The sequence below is a fragment of the Coenobita brevimanus genome, chromosome 35, assembly GCF_032717465.1.
Source record: "Coenobita brevimanus isolate Jiangsu-jjx chromosome 35, ASM3271746v2, whole genome shotgun sequence".
Lineage (NCBI taxonomy): Eukaryota > Metazoa > Arthropoda > Malacostraca > Decapoda > Coenobitidae > Coenobita > Coenobita brevimanus.
Genome location: NC_136988.1, coordinates 5,310,028 through 5,326,251, shown reverse-complemented (window position 1 = coordinate 5,326,251; position 16,224 = coordinate 5,310,028).

The window sequence follows — 16,224 nt, the reverse complement described above, 5'->3', positions numbered from 1 at the left end:
GCAAGAAGGAAAGGTACAAGTTGACAGACAAAGGCGAAAGAGTTTGCCTAGGCACAGTGTAAGCACAGAAGCACAGTTCTTGAGAACAACAGGAGGGACCCCATCAGGCCCATATGCCTTGTTAGTACTGAGGCCAGTGATGGCAGAAAATACATCAACTGAAGAAATTTTAATGTCACCCATGAGGAAGTCAGAGGGGGGAAGTGATGGAGGAACAGCACCGGAATCATCTAAGGTGGAATTGGAGGAGAAAGTCTGTGTGAAGAGATCTGCTTTATCAGTAGAAGAAATAGCTACAGAACCATCAGAGTAGAAAAGAGGAGGGAAGGATGATGAGGTAAAGTTGTTAGAAAGATTTTTGGCAAGGGGCCAGAAGGAGCGGGAAGAATTCGAGTTGGAGAGTTGAGAGCATTTAGTATGGATGAAATTATTTTTAGTAGAGCGAAGAACAGACTTAGCACGATTCCGTGCAGAAACGTAAAGATGATGTGATTCAGGGGTGGGTTGGCTCCAGTACCTTTTGTAGGCCCTCTCCTTGTTGTGGACAGCATTAGAACAAGCGTGATTAAACCAAGGCTTTCTTGCATTAGTCAAAGGATATGACAAAGGAATGGGAGTGGTCACCCTTCTTTGGGACTGGCTGAATGAGAGCAAACTTCCAGCAAGAAGGAAAGGTACAAGTTGACAGACAAAGGCGAAAGAGTTTGCCTAGGCAGGGTGTAAGCACAGAAGCACAGTTCTTGAGAACAACAGGAGGGACCCCATCAGGCCCATATGCCTTGTTAGTACTGAGGCCAGTGATGGCAGAAAATACATCAACTGAAGAAATTTTAATGTCACCCATGAGGAAGTCAGAGGGGGGAAGTGATGGAGGAACAGCACCGGAATCGTCTAAGGTGGAATTGGAGGAGAAAGTCTGTGTGAAGAGATCTGCTTTATCAGTAGAAGAAATAGCTACAGAACCATCAGAGTAGAAAAGAGGAGGGAAGGATGATGAGGTAAAGTTGTTAGAAAGATTTTTGGCAAGGGGCCAGAAGGAGCGGGAAGAATTCGAGTTGGAGAGTTGAGAGCATTTAGTATGGATGAAATTATTTTTAGTAGAGCGAAGAACAGACTTAGCACGATTCCGTGCAGAAACGTAAAGATGATGTGATTCAGGGGTGGGTTGGCTCCAGTACCTTTTGTAGGCCCTCTCCTTGTTGCGGACAGCATTAGAACAAGCGTGATTAAACCAAGGCTTTCTTGCATTAGTCAAAGGATATGAGAAAGGAATGTATGCTTCCATGCCCGAGAGAATAACCTCCGTAATGCGCAAGGGACATTCAGATGGCACCCGGCCATGGAAACAATAATCATTCCAGGGAAAATCAAAGAAGTACTGCCTGAGGGCCTCCCACTCCACGGCTCCAAAATGCCACAAACGACGTTTCCCTGGAGGGTCCACAGGCCGTACCGGAGTGATAGGACAGGTTAAGGTGATAAGTTTGTGATCGGAGGAGCTCAACAGAGAGAAAAGATTAACAGAGTAAGCAGAAGGATTAGTTGTGAGGAAGTGGTTAAGTATGTTGGAGCTCTCTCCAAGGCGGTCAGGGATACGGGTAGGGTGCTGTACAAGCTGCTCTAGGTCATTAAGGATAGAAAAGATGTAGACTTATTCACCAGGTAGATCCGTGAAAGGAGAGGAGAGCCAAAGGTGGTGGTGAACATGGAAATCTAGAATGGAGATTTCAGAGAAAGGAGAAATGGATAGAATGTGTTCCATCGCAGAAGTAAGACAGTCGAAGAATTTTTGATAGTCAGTAGAATTAGGGGATAAGTAAACAGCACAGATATATTTAGTCAGAGAATGACAGGAAAGCCGAAACCAGAGTGTAGAGAATTTAGAAGAATCGAGTTCAGGAACACGAGAGCAAGAGAAGTCGTTGTGTATATATACACAACAGCCACCTTTGGCTTTGAAATGAGTATAGAGAAAGTAGTAGGATACAGAAAAAGGTTTGCTGTCAGTTGCCTGAGACAGCTGAGTCTCCGATAGAAAAAGAAGGTGAGGTTTAGAGGAGGAGAGGTGCTGCTCAACAGAGTGAAAGTTAGAGGAAAGGCCGCGAATGTTGCATAAATAAAGAAGAAGAGAGTCAGACAGTGGTTCCAGGCACCTCGAGTCGTCACCGGGAGAGGGGCGGATGGTGGGGGGATTTATGGGCCCCCCCCTGGGGACTCCGAGGCTTGGTGAAGAAACGCCATTTTTGTTGAATTTTGAATAGGAAGTGTAGTGTGTACTGTGCATGTAGTTTGGTGTAGATAGTTAGAGAAATTTGTACTGGAGAGCATGCTGGCCTACTCTCTGTGTAACTGAGACACTGAAAAAGTTCAGCAAAGGGGGATGGTCAGGAACTAGTCCTGAGGGCTGATGAAACGGGAGCTCCAGCACTCCCCGTCATCAGCTTTCCATCCACCTCGGGAGTACTGCCCTGCTCGACTGGTGCTACAGTCTACATATAGAGTTCTATATGCATTCCCCTCTATTGCCATCGAGGATAGACAGAGAGACAATAAGACACAGACATTCCATGATTCCATGTGTATGTGTGTGTGACTATATATATATATATATATATATATATATATATATATATATATATATATATATATATATATATATATATATATATATATATATATATATATATATATATATATATATATAATCATCAGTCTTTTGAGCATCCATTGAACCGGCCTATCCCGACCGAAATCGGGACGATACAGCCAATGTATCTCTACCAAGTGGGTTAGGCTGTCTGGTAAAGGTTGTATGTAGGGTGAGAAGTGCTTGTACGTGTAATTGTAGTGTTGGAGTGGCTTTGGATGTGTATGTACATAAGAACATAAGAACATAGAAAGAGAGGATAACTGCAGTAGGCCGGTTTGCCCATGCTAGGCAGCTCCTAGAAGAGTAACTGAACTACTAGAATGAGATAAGGACAGCAAAGAAGAAGGCTCTCCCCCGCCCTCCAGACCCTCCAGCGGAAGCCGGCAGGAAAAAAGTCAGAAAGAACACCACGAAGTATAGAAAAACTGGCGTGGACATTTTATAGGAAAGTGTGAAAGGAGAGTAGGGACTATGGTTGTGTAACCTGAAAAGGAAAAAGTATGAATTAGTATTGATTATAAGATTTTTTTTTTTCTATACCCACCCCTTATTTGTCATATGCTTATCGAGCCTATGCTTGAAACTCTAAATGGAAGAGGCAGCAACTACTTTACTAGGTAGCTTATTCCATTCGTCTACTACTCTAATACCAAACCAACTTCTACCTATTTCCTTATTGAAAGGGAATTTTCCTAGTTTGAAACCATTACTTCTAGTTCTATCCTGCATTCTCACTTTAAGTACCTTGCTAATATCTTCCTTATTTATACCCTTCATCCACTTAAACACCTCAATTAAGTCTCCCCTTACCCTACGCCTCTCTAGCGAGTGCAGACTTAGTCTTTTCAGTCTGTCTTCATATGACAGGTTGCGAACATCATGTATCATTTTTGTCATTCTTCTCTGTACATTTTCTAACGAGTTACTACCCATTCTATAGTAAGGACACCAGAATTGTACTGCGTAGTCTAAGTGTGGCCTTACTAATGCTAGTTAAAGTTGTAGAATTCCTTTTGATGACCTGTTGCTCACGCTTCTCGAAATAAATCCTAGGACCCTATTTGCTTTATTTCTCGCATTAATACACTGCTGTCTTGGTTTCAGGTCGTTACTAACCATAACTCCTAGTTAAGTACTTTACATTTTTCAACGTTAAAATCCATTTGCCAAGTTTTGAATCATTTGGAAAATGTATCGAGGTCCTTTTGTAATTTACGGCAATCGTCAGTCGAGTTCATGATACGCCCTATTTTCGTATCGTTGGCAAATTTGCTGATGCTGCTAATGACTCCTAAGTCTAGATCATTTATATATATAATAAATAATAAGGGACGAGTACTGAACCCTGTGGTACACCACTAGTTACTAATCCCCAGTCCGACTTAGTTCCATTTATTAATACTCTCTGCTTTTGTCCTTTCAGCCAGGATTCTATCCATTTTAAGATATCCCCGTCTATACCGTGTGCTCGAACGTTTCTAACTAACCTTTCGTGTGGGACCTTATCAAAAGTTTTACTAAAGTCCAGATAAATAACATCGTAAGCTTTATCGCTATCTACTGCCTCATAGACCTCCGAGTAGAATGACAAGTTTGTGAGGCAGGATCGGCTTTGCCTGAATCCGTGCTGACTTTCGATTATAAGATTAAATTTTTCTAAGTGTTCTCTAATCTTATTTGCCAAAATTGACTAACATTTTTCCTACTATTGACGTTAGACTTATTGGACGATAATTCGACGCAGCTGATTTATCACCCTTTTTAAAGATGGGCACTACGTTTGCGGTCTTCCACGCCTCTGGAACTTCTCCTGAACTTAATGAGTCATTCAATAACGTTAAAGTGGCTGCCATAATTCTTCTTTGGTTTCTTTTATAATTTTTGCATATATTTCTTCCGGACCTGGCGATTTTTGAGGTTTTAACAATTTATTAATTTCTTTCAATACGTCCTTCCTACTAATGGTTATTTTACTAAGAATATTTTCCATATTCTCATCGTAAATATTTGCTGCTTGAGGAACCTGGTCTAGATTTTCCTTGCTGAATACTGATATGAAATAATTATTTAGGATGGAGCACACTTTTTTATCTTCACTGGTAATGTCACCTGATTCTGTTCTGAGTGGTCCTTTCTTATCTTTATTTTTCGTACGGTACATTTGATAAAAACCCTTAGGATTTTCTTTCGATCCATTAGCAACCTTAAAATCATAACTTCTCTTTGCTTTTCGTATCTCCCTCTTTACCTCTCTATTTAAAATCGCGTACCGGTTACGCAAGTGTTCCTCTCCACGTTTTATTTTTCTATATATATGCCTTTCCTTTGGCCTATGAGAGATTTTAATCTGTTGTTTAACCATCTTGGTTCTGAATTATTTGTTCTAAACGGTTTTGAAGGGATATATCTATCTTTGCCTCCGTGTATTGTATTTACTAATTCGTTATATTTCTCACTGGTTGAACGTCTACCTGGTGCTGGAGCTAAGTTAATCCCCGTCACCTCGACTACACTCCCATCTACCACCTCACCTTCCAAAGACACCTGGAGCACATTCCTACGTGTTTCCTGCCCCTCGCCAATGACCTGGGGTTCCCCACTGACCTGACATTCCCTCAAATAGCTAATCTCCCCGTGGAATACCGTTCGAAAATAAGCTCTTAATCCATTGAAATCTCCTAGACGAAAATTAGGAACGGTGAAGGTATTTTCGGTGGAACAGATATCCCAAATAAATCTTTCTTCATGATCACTATTACCAAGTCGTCCACCAACCTCTATATCTTTATTAGCTAAAACCAAATCTAGTATATTATTACCTCTGGTGGGCTCCCTGATATACTGATAAAGGAAATTATCCTGTACTACCTCTAGAAATTCCTCTGACTCTACATCCCCTGTCTGATTTCTCCAATCTATCCTTGGCAGATTTAGGTCCCCTACAATAATTATTACTAAGCTGGACTGTGACTCTTTCCTAATTTCTTTCCAAAGGTATTTACTATCTGCTCTACTTAATTTTAGAGATCTGTAAATTGCTCCCAAGACTAATTTCTCCCTATTGTTACTAATTTCAACCCAGACACTTTCTGTGTCCCTATTTACTTTAATGTCTGCTTTGTTGTAACAGTTTAATGAATCATTTACATAAATAGCTACCCCGCTCCCCTTTCTTCCCTGACGGTTTGACACAAAAATATTATAGCCTTTTATCTGATATTCTGCTAAAAATTCTCGAGTGTCTGTATTCATCCAAGTTTCACTGATAACGGCAATGTCTATTTTTTCTGTACAAATTAAAGTCCTCAGTTCATCCATTTTATTACGTAAACTCAAGCTGTTTGTGTAGTACACTTTCAGATTATTACGAGTAGTTATGCCTTTACCTTGGGATTTACTGTTTTTTATTTAATTACTAACTGGGAAATTCTTTACTTTACTAATATAACAATTTTTTTTACTATCGCTTATCTCCCTTCTATCATCGCTTGTTGTCATCTATCATCGCCTGCTCAATCTGAGGTGCCTGAGTGGATGTATCTATACTAATGGTTGAACTTTTGTTCTTAATTTTGCAAGTCTTGATGCATCTATCCAAACATGGTAATAATGATTTCTGAGTGTAGTTGCTGTAACTTCCTGTACGTCTACTTCTCAACCTCGAAAAAATCCCTCTAACTCCCTACCTATCATTCCAGCTAAAACAGTAACTCCCTGCCTGGTAAGATGAGTCCCATTCCAACTATACAAGGCACTCCGACCATAAAACCGGTCCCAGCTGTCTATGGAAGGTATTGTATTGTCTTTGCAATACCTTTCAAGGCAGCAATTAAACCCTATTTTTCTGCTCAACCACTCCCCCCCCAACTCGCCACCTGGGTAAAACACCAAGCACTACAGGGGTTCCTCCCCTCTCCCTAACCTTCTCTAACATCAATTTATACTTCTGCCACCGTACCTCACTCTTACGGCTACTAATATCATTGCCTCCTACACTGAGGCACACAGTGGGTTTGTCATCACTATCCTTCACTATATTTGAAATTTTCTCTATCACATTAGCCACCCTGGCCCCTGGAAGACACACATGTTTATTGAGTGGTGTATACATGGCTCTGTTAAGATATCTCACCTGTGAGTCCCCAGCAACAGCAACATTTTTCTTACCTTTCTTGCCCTCACTATACTTACCTGCATAGGAAGGTCTATTACCGTCCTTCTTCTCAAGTTTCCTCTCTGCCTTCCCTTCACATTTGTCCCGTAGTGCATCGAATGTATTTGTGGTCTTAATTTCCGATTGTTTTTTAAGGGTGAACTTCGTAGCACCCTTATGGACCAGTGTCCAACCATCAGCCTTTTTCTCTCTCTCTCATCCAACATCTCCTCCAACAATTCCCTCATTTGTGACTTCTCTTGACTGAGAACCTGTACCTCCCGCTTCAATTCGAGAAGCTCTTCCTTTAACTGAAGGTATTCTTTCTCATATCTTGCAACGGAGACACAGCTGTCCGTAGAGGACGCCATCACGCACAAATTCACAGGGGTATCACAGGTCACTACAACACACTAGCACAACACTATCACAGGTCAGTAGCACAACACTGTCACAGGTCACTAGCACATCACTATCACAGGTCACTATCGCAGTTCACTACAACACACTAGCACAACACAATCACAGATCACAGGTAGCTAAATCAGGTACGCCAGGAGACGTCCGATCAGACTGACCTCACGAGAGTCTGTGAACCAAGTGTAATCGGTCAGCGCAAGCCGACTGGGTGCAAGCATACTTTATAGTAAGAGACACTGGTTCAACCACAGCACTCCTTGTGTCCACCAATGCAGTACGTGGCTGGGTGAACACTCCCAAAGTTTATTACCCTGGCGGGGAGCGAACCCTGGCTCATCTGTGTACGAAATGCACACTACCACTGTACCATATATATATATATATATATATATATATATATATATATATATATATATATATATATATATATATATATATATATATATATATATATATATATATATATATATATATATATATATATATATATATATATATATATATATGCAAAATACTCACAGGAAAAATGATAGGAGCAACAGTGAGTATTTTCGTATATTACATCGTCAGACAGAGTCTGACAGAAAGGTAAAGGGTAGTGGTCTTTTATGCACACCTGCAGCAGGGAGTGGCACACAGAACAAAGGATGACCTGAATTTTTACTTGCGGCTTAACATCTGGACACCTGCAGTAGGGAGTGGCACAACAACACAGGATGACCTGAATCTAAAAATGGACGATGCACAGAACAATAGGAACGCTTTCTTTTTTCTTCCTTTAGGATGCACCTGACAAAAAGGGGGGGGGGAGGGATAAATACTGTGGCTTAACTTAAGACCTAGAGGATTAATGCTAGGTGTGTCCTACGCAGGTGTGACTACACCACAAGGAGATGACAGGGAACAATCAATTGTTAGTCTGGGGGATTCTGCTTTAAAATTAATTCAGTTATCAATTTATCACACTTAAAATAACCATAGCTCATGTTCATATTCTTTTCATATGTGCCAGAAATTAGGCAAGACTCTAATTCATTCTCTTATCAAAGCTTTTTGATCTTGCTAGAATCTTAGAGCCTGCCCAGTCAGTATGGTGATCACTGGATGCTTTGTGCTGAAAAAAACCACTACTCTGTCGGGCTGTCCTTACACTATATTTATGTTACGAGATTCTAGTTTCCAAATCTTTTCCAGATTGTCCTATGTAAAATTTGTTACAGCTTTTACACGGAATTTTGTAAACAACGGCTGAAATACTGAAAGGGCAGTTCTTGATGATTTTTTTTTTTAATGGTGTTCTCATATTTGAATACTACTTGTACATTAAGTTTCTTCAGTATGTGAACAATATCAAGAAAATTTTCATGGAAGGGGAGGACAAGGGTTCTTTGAATATTCTGGCGATCTGGCTTATTAGTTGTCCCTTCAGGGAACCGTTTCTTGGCTGTATTGTGGCACTGAGTTAGTATGCTTTGTGGATGTTTTAGCTTCCTTCCAATATTCTGAATCATTTCTAGGTTATCATCTAAAAATTCTGGGTCTGAAATTCTATATGCTCTTAGGTACATGGATATGAAAACAGATCTTTTTACATTAATATGATGGTTTGAATAATAATGCACATATGACATAATATTTGTAGGTTTTCTGTATACATTAGTCTTCAAGACATTTTGGTTCCTGATAACTTTTACATCCAAAAATGACAATTCATTTTCCATTTCCATCTCATGAGTAAACTTAATCGATGGAACTAACGAATTTAATTTCAGGAGAAATTCATCAATGGGATCACTGATGGGCCAGAAGCACAGGATATCATCAATGTATTGGAGCCAAATTATGTTTTGCTCCTTTATAGAGATCAATAAATGTTTCTCAAAGTATTCCATGTAAGTATTTGCAAGAACTGGGGAGAGGTGATTACCTATGGCCATATCAAATTTTTGTGTGTAAGATTTGCCTTCAAAGATAAAAGATGAGTTCACAATGCACAATTTACTTAACTTGATAATGTTTTCAGAGGGAATACCATCAATGATACTACCCAAAATGCTTGGCAGGAAAGTTAACACATCAGCAACAAAGACATTTGTGAAAAAAAAAAAAAATTAACATCAAAGCTGACTACAGTAATTTGTAGGGGTACATAACATTTAGAGATTTTAACTTCCTTACCAAATCCTCATTTAAGAAAACTAACAGTTCTGCTCCTAAAAGGTTTGTCAATGCCTTGGACAAACTTCCGTAATAAGGGTGACACCTGTTGTTATATCAAATCCCAGTATGCAGTTGACATCATTTTAAACCTCACTTCACGCAGTTTTGATTACTCGTTGTATAAACTAAAATATCAAAATATTACCAAACATATCTGTGTAGTTTATTGCTCCCCCAGTGCTTCTTCTGAACCCAGTGTATTTGATTTCATTTCCACACATTTGAGTAACCTTAATCTGAACCCAGTGTATTTGATTTCATTTCCACACATTTGAGTAACACCGAAATTACCATCTTGGGTGATTTTAACATACATAATGTTGAATGGTTATTGCACTCTGCCAGGACTGACGATGCTGGTCTAAAGTGTGAGCTGTTTACAGAATCGTTTAATCTCATGCAACTGGTAAGGCAACCAACCAGATTACCAGATAATCCTGACCATAATGCCCTTCTTTTGGATCTGTTCCTGACAAATAATCCAGATCAGTACAGGATAGAAGTATTGTCTCCACTTGGATCATCTGACCACAATCTCATCAAAGTCTCATTACTTAGCCCCCCCACACCTCCCCATTCTGAACCTGTCAGGATGACCCGATGGCATTTTGATAGGGCAAACTGGGATGAATTTAGAAATTATCTTGCTGACATTCCATGGCAGTTTTTCTTCTCTAGTGATGTCAATTCTACCCAGTCCCACATTTGTGATTTAATACTAGCTGGTATGGATTTACTCATACCAAGTCAACATTTCACTAAAAGGTCGAACTCTCCAAAATGGTTTGATAGCATCTGTGCCAGAGCAACACTCCAAAAGTCAGAAGCATATAACTATTACTTGAAATAAAAAACATCTGAATCACTCTCTCAATTTAAAATTGCTAGAAACCATGCAAAAGCTGTAATAAATCTTGCTAAATCAAACTTTCTTCAAAGCCAAGCATCAAAAAACTACTTAACAACCCTAATGACAATAGAATATTCTGGTCAACTCTCAGTTCTTTCAATAATAACTTTAATAAGTCATCATCCATTCCCCAACTAAAATCTCCAGATGGCAACATTACAAATGACCTGCGTGGGAAAGCAGATATCTTTGCCAGTACATTTGCCAGAAATTCTACCTTAGAGGAAGCCAGCCAGAATGTCCCAGCACTAGAACTTGACTCTCCCGACATTGTTCCACTTAAAATACAGACAAGGTACGTAAAATCCATCCTAGACAATATACCTACCAACAAAGCTCCAGGCCCAGATGGAATTCCGCCAATTGTTTTGAAAAGGTGTTCCCCAGAACTTGCCTCTGTTCTTGCAAAATTATTCAGACTATGCATACGTACTTCTTCATTCCCTAATTCATGGAAAGAAGCCAATATCCACCCAATTCCAAAGAAAGGAAGTTCCTCAGATCCCTTTGATTACAGACCAATAGCTGTCACATCTTCTCTTGGTAAGGTTTTTGAAACTAATTAATAAACACATAGTTAAACATCTTGAATCCAACAACTTAATTAGTGATAGACAATATGGTTTTCGCCAAAAAAGATCCACCATTGACATACCGGTATTCAATTTCCTGACTCATACCATCCATCAGTCATTTGACCTACATGGTGAAACTCATGCAGTAGTTCTGGATATTTCTAAAGCTTTCGACAGAGTGTGGCACTGTTCCCTGTTGTCCAAACTCCCTTGCTATGGACTAAACTCTTTTGTTCCTTTGATTTCCTCATATCTCAGCAACAGAAAAATAAGAGTAAAAGTAGATGATGTATATTTCACTTTCCACTCAGTTAACGCCGGCATGCCGCAGGGATCAGTTCTGGCACCAACCCTGTTCCTCGTTCATATTAATGATCTCTTATCTGTCACCCACAATCCCATCCATTCATATGTAAATAACCCAACACTTCATAGTTCATTCATACTCAGACATCCATTTACAAAGTCCGATATCTCTAACTCTCACCTCAGTACAGCCATCTCTTTAAATCAAGACTGCCAGAATCGTATATTACCTTCAATGCTACAAATATTCCCATTTCCAAAAGTATTGAAATTCTCGGCGTCTCGCTTAACAATGACCTCAGCTGGGCCTCTCATATTAGATCACTTGCTAAAACCACCTCAAAGAAACTTGGATTACTGTACAGAGTCCGTAACTTCTTCACTGACGAGCAGTTAGTTATAATTTATAAGAGTCATGTGCACTTTCAGCTTGAATACTGCTCACCCTTGTGGAGTGAATGTGGAGAGGTTGCATTAAAACAAGTAGACAAAACTCAGAACAAAGCTGTTAGAATTATTAATAACCCTGCTGTTACTAATAAACTACCTCCCCTACAAGTAAGAAGGAATGTTGCCTCCCTTGCGTTATTTTACAGATATTTCTATAGCAAATGCTCAGACGAAGTTGCGTCCATGGTGCCACCTCTCCATGCCTTCCCTCGTGCTACACGGGCAGCTGGCAGCGTTCATGACTGGAATGTGACTCAGCCATACTGCAGACCTTCTGCCTATCAGAAATCTTTCATTCCCCGAATTGCATCTCTCTGGAACTCGCTTCCCCAGAGTTGTTTCCCTCCAAACTTCAACCTACTGCTGTTCAAATCTAACTGTTACAGATATTTTATGAAGAGAGGACACCAGTATTCTGGTGCATGGATTTGTTTGTTTGTTTTTATTCATTTGTTTTTCCTTCCTCTGTTCTGTAATTAAAAATAAAAAAAATGAAAAAAGATGATGCCCTGCATATAACTACAGCTGATAAAAGCAGCGCTGTATTAGTCATGAACAAATGTGACTACAAAGAAAAAATGAGTGAACTGTTGCGTGACACCAGCACCTACAGTGAACTAAAAAGTGATCCAACTGAAAAACTATCTTTTTATCTATCTATTGCCAGACCCCTTAATCCCGTACGGGGTGGCTACAAACAAATCGCCTCCACATCGCCCTGTCCCCTGCCATTTCACTGCCCTGCTCTCAACTCACACCTCTCTCTCTCATAAACCTCTCTTCTCCATCCCTCTATCTCATCCTTGGCCTCCCCCTCCCTCTCTCTCCTCCACCTCACTCACATACACTCTCCTTGTCAGTCTCTGACTCTCCATCCTCTCCACATGGCCAAACCACCTCAATGTGTTCCTCCTAACGCTTCCTATCATATCCACATCCACACCACAACACTGTTTTATATCCTCATTTGTCAGCCTGTCTCTCCATGTGACTCCACAGGCTCTTCTTAAATAGCACATTTCCACTGCTTTCACTCTTGACTTGTGTCCATCCAACAACGTCCAAGCTTCACATCCATACGTTACAGTTCGTATCACAATACTGTCATGTAGTAACTTTTTCACTTCCATGCTCACGTCCCTGTTTCTTATCACTGCTTTCAAGGAACCTGCAACCTTTCTTCCTTGTTGTACCTTTTCAAACACTTCACGCTCCAAACTTCCATCCTTACTCATAACACTCCCCAAGTACTTAAACGTACTCATATTTTCCATTTCCTCACCATCCAACCTCACTGTACATTCAATGACTTCACCTCTTTCAAAGATCATCACTTTACTCTTCCCTACATTCACCTTTAGATTCCGTTTCTTACACACTCTCCCAAACTCATCCACGAAGCCTTGCAGTTCCCCTTCATTTTCACTCAACAACACAGTATCATCTGCAAACAGCAGTACAGGGAGCTTCCAAACACTACCCTCTTTCACTAGAGCCACTCCAACATCCACTGACCTACCTTCTATCTCTTTTATTACCCCATCCATGTACTGATTGAACAACCATGGAGACAAGACACATCCCTGTTTCAACCCTACTTCAAAGAGAAAAATTCACTCAGTTCACAATCCACATTCACTGCAGCCATAGCACCCTCATGTATGCTCTTCACAGCATTCAACAACTTCCCATCTTCTCCATATATTCATAATACTTTCCACAATTCTTGTCCATCCACCCTGTCATATGCTTTCTCCAAATCCATGAAGGCCGCATACAACTTCTTCCCCGTCTCTAGAAACTTTTCCACTAAAGATCTAAGAATGAGTATCTGATCTACACAACTGAATATTATTAAACATTACAGGTATACCCACTAATGTTTAATAATATTCAGCTTAATCCTGCATCATCCTTGAACATGCTTGGGGTTTCTTTTACTCGGGACTTATCTTGGAAAGATCATATTACATCTCTTGTAAAATCTGCTTCCAAGAGATTGGGTGTGCTAAGCTGACTCCGCTCTTTCTTTACCCCTGCACAATTGTTGACTCTATACAGGGGTTTTATCCGCCCCTGTGTGGAGTACAACTCTCATGTGTGGGAAGGCTCCCCACATACAGCTCTTCTCAATAGGGTGGAGTCATAGGCTTTTCGTTTCATTAACTCTCCTCCTCTTACTGACTCCCTTCAACCTCTGTCTCTTCGCCGCACTGTTGCATCTTTATCTCTTTTCTATCGCTACTTTAATGGTCACTGCTCCTCTGAACTGTCTGCTTGCACCTCTACGACGGGCGCGTAGCACCCGTCTGGCAGCAAACTCTCATCCCTTTTCTGTCCAACTCTCTAATGCAAGAGTTAACCGTTACTCCCAGTCTTTCATTTATGCAACAGGTCAGCTCTGGAACTGTCTCCCTCTCTCTGTATTTCCTGCTGCCTATGATCTCCAGTCTTTCAAACGCAGTGTGCCCAGGCATCTCAAAATGATCGGATCTTGAATTTGGCTCTCAATTGTATTTTGTTTTTCTCTTGGAGGGAACTGTTACTGCGGGCTCATGGCCTTTGGTTCCTTCTTCCACACATAAAAAAAAAAAAAAAAAACTCTTTCCTTCTTAAAGCTTCCCTGTTCTTCACCAACTAATTCCTCTGTTATTTCCATAACTCTGTCAGTAAGTATCCTACCATACACTTTTCCTATTACACTAAGAAGACAAATGCCCCTATGATTACCACACACTTCTTTTTCCCTTTCCTTTGCACAAGGGAATAATTATACCTGATTTCCAATCCTCCGGGACTCAACCTTCCTCCCAGGCCAATCTGCACATCTTCCACATCCATTCTACTACTATCTCTCCCCCATACTTCAGCATTTCACCACACCCTCCATCAATTCCTGGGGCTTTCCACAATTTATCTTTCTTCATCACTTCCACAACTTCTATCCTACTGATATCTTCCTGTCTTCTCACCTTCCTCCTTCTCCCAGCCATTCTCCGGTCACTTATACTCGCATTATTTCCATTCCCTATGTTCAACAATTTCTTACAGTGTTTTCTCCATCTGCTCACTTTTTCTCCCTTCTCCACTAGTAATCTACCATTTTTATCCTTCACTCCCATACTATCTTCTCTGCCACCCTGTCTTACTCTCTTCACCTCATTCCAGAACATTTTCTTACAGTCCCTCAACTTTACACTTAAATTCCTTCCAAATTCCTCATCAGCTCACTTCTGACTCTCTCTTACTAATCTTTTCACCTCTCTCTTCCTTTCTACATATAACTCTCTCTTCTGCATCTCAACTTCTTCCACGTCCCTGTTTCTCATCCATTCATTGTATGCTCTCTTCTTTTGTGCCACAGCCTGTCACAGCTCTTCATTCCACCATGCTGTTCCTTGCACCCCCTTTTGTCTTATATTCACCCCACACACCACATCACATGCTGCACATATTTCTTCTGTAAATATCTTGCACACACCTTCCACGTCCCCCATCTGTTTCAATTTACCCAATCATTCCTCCACTTCTCTCTTATATTCTGCCTTTTTCTGATCCTCTTGTAACCTTTCCACTCTCCTTGCAACTACTTCTTCCTCCCTTCCTTCCCTTCTTCTATTTCTCCATCCTACTTGGATCTTGATTCTGGCCACCAGCAAGTAATGGTCAGAAAGTCCACCCTCCCAACCTCTAGAAGCTCTTGCATCCATTACACATCTTTGCATCCTTTCATCCACACACACATAATCAATCATTGCCTTCCGTTCATTCAGTTCACCACCCACCCTTCTCATCACTTGCTATGTATACCTGTGGATCATTTTGTGCCTGAGGAGGGTATTGGGTATCATAAACCCCCTCCGGGCACAAATGTCCACAAACACACTGCCATTCTCATTTACCTCAGCAGGCACACCCCACTCACGAACTATTCCATTCACCCTCACATTCCCTACTTTACCATTCATATCACCGATCAAAAACACTATCTCATTCCTTTCAAACTTTTCCATGCACACTTCTACATTTGTCCAGAACTCTTTTCTCACTGCTTGCACGATCTTGCGTTGGTGCATACACGCACACAATCGCCCACATTTGTATTCCAACTGTTAATCTTACCCACACAATCCTTGAGCCAAATGATCCATACTCTCTTATGTTCTTCTTCGATATTTTACTCAAAACAATACACACTCCTCCTTTTGTCCTCTCATTCTCACGTACTCCTGCACATATACCCATCGATACTCCCATTCTCTCACACTCCCACCTCTTCATTTAGTTTCAGTTACTCCACATACATCCACTTCCGCACCCTCAAGCACCTGGACAATCTCTCTCTCTCTTTCACCTCATCATTCGCACCTCTTACATTCCACGTGGCTATCCGTATCATGTCCTTTGCCCGGTCCTTTGTCGTTATCTTTTGGTCAGTTCTTGTCCGAGGCTTCTTGTTCGTCTTTGTAGTTAGCTATTTTCCGGGGGGGGGGGGGGCACTAACCCTTCGCCAACCCATTATGCGCCTCATATGACAAGC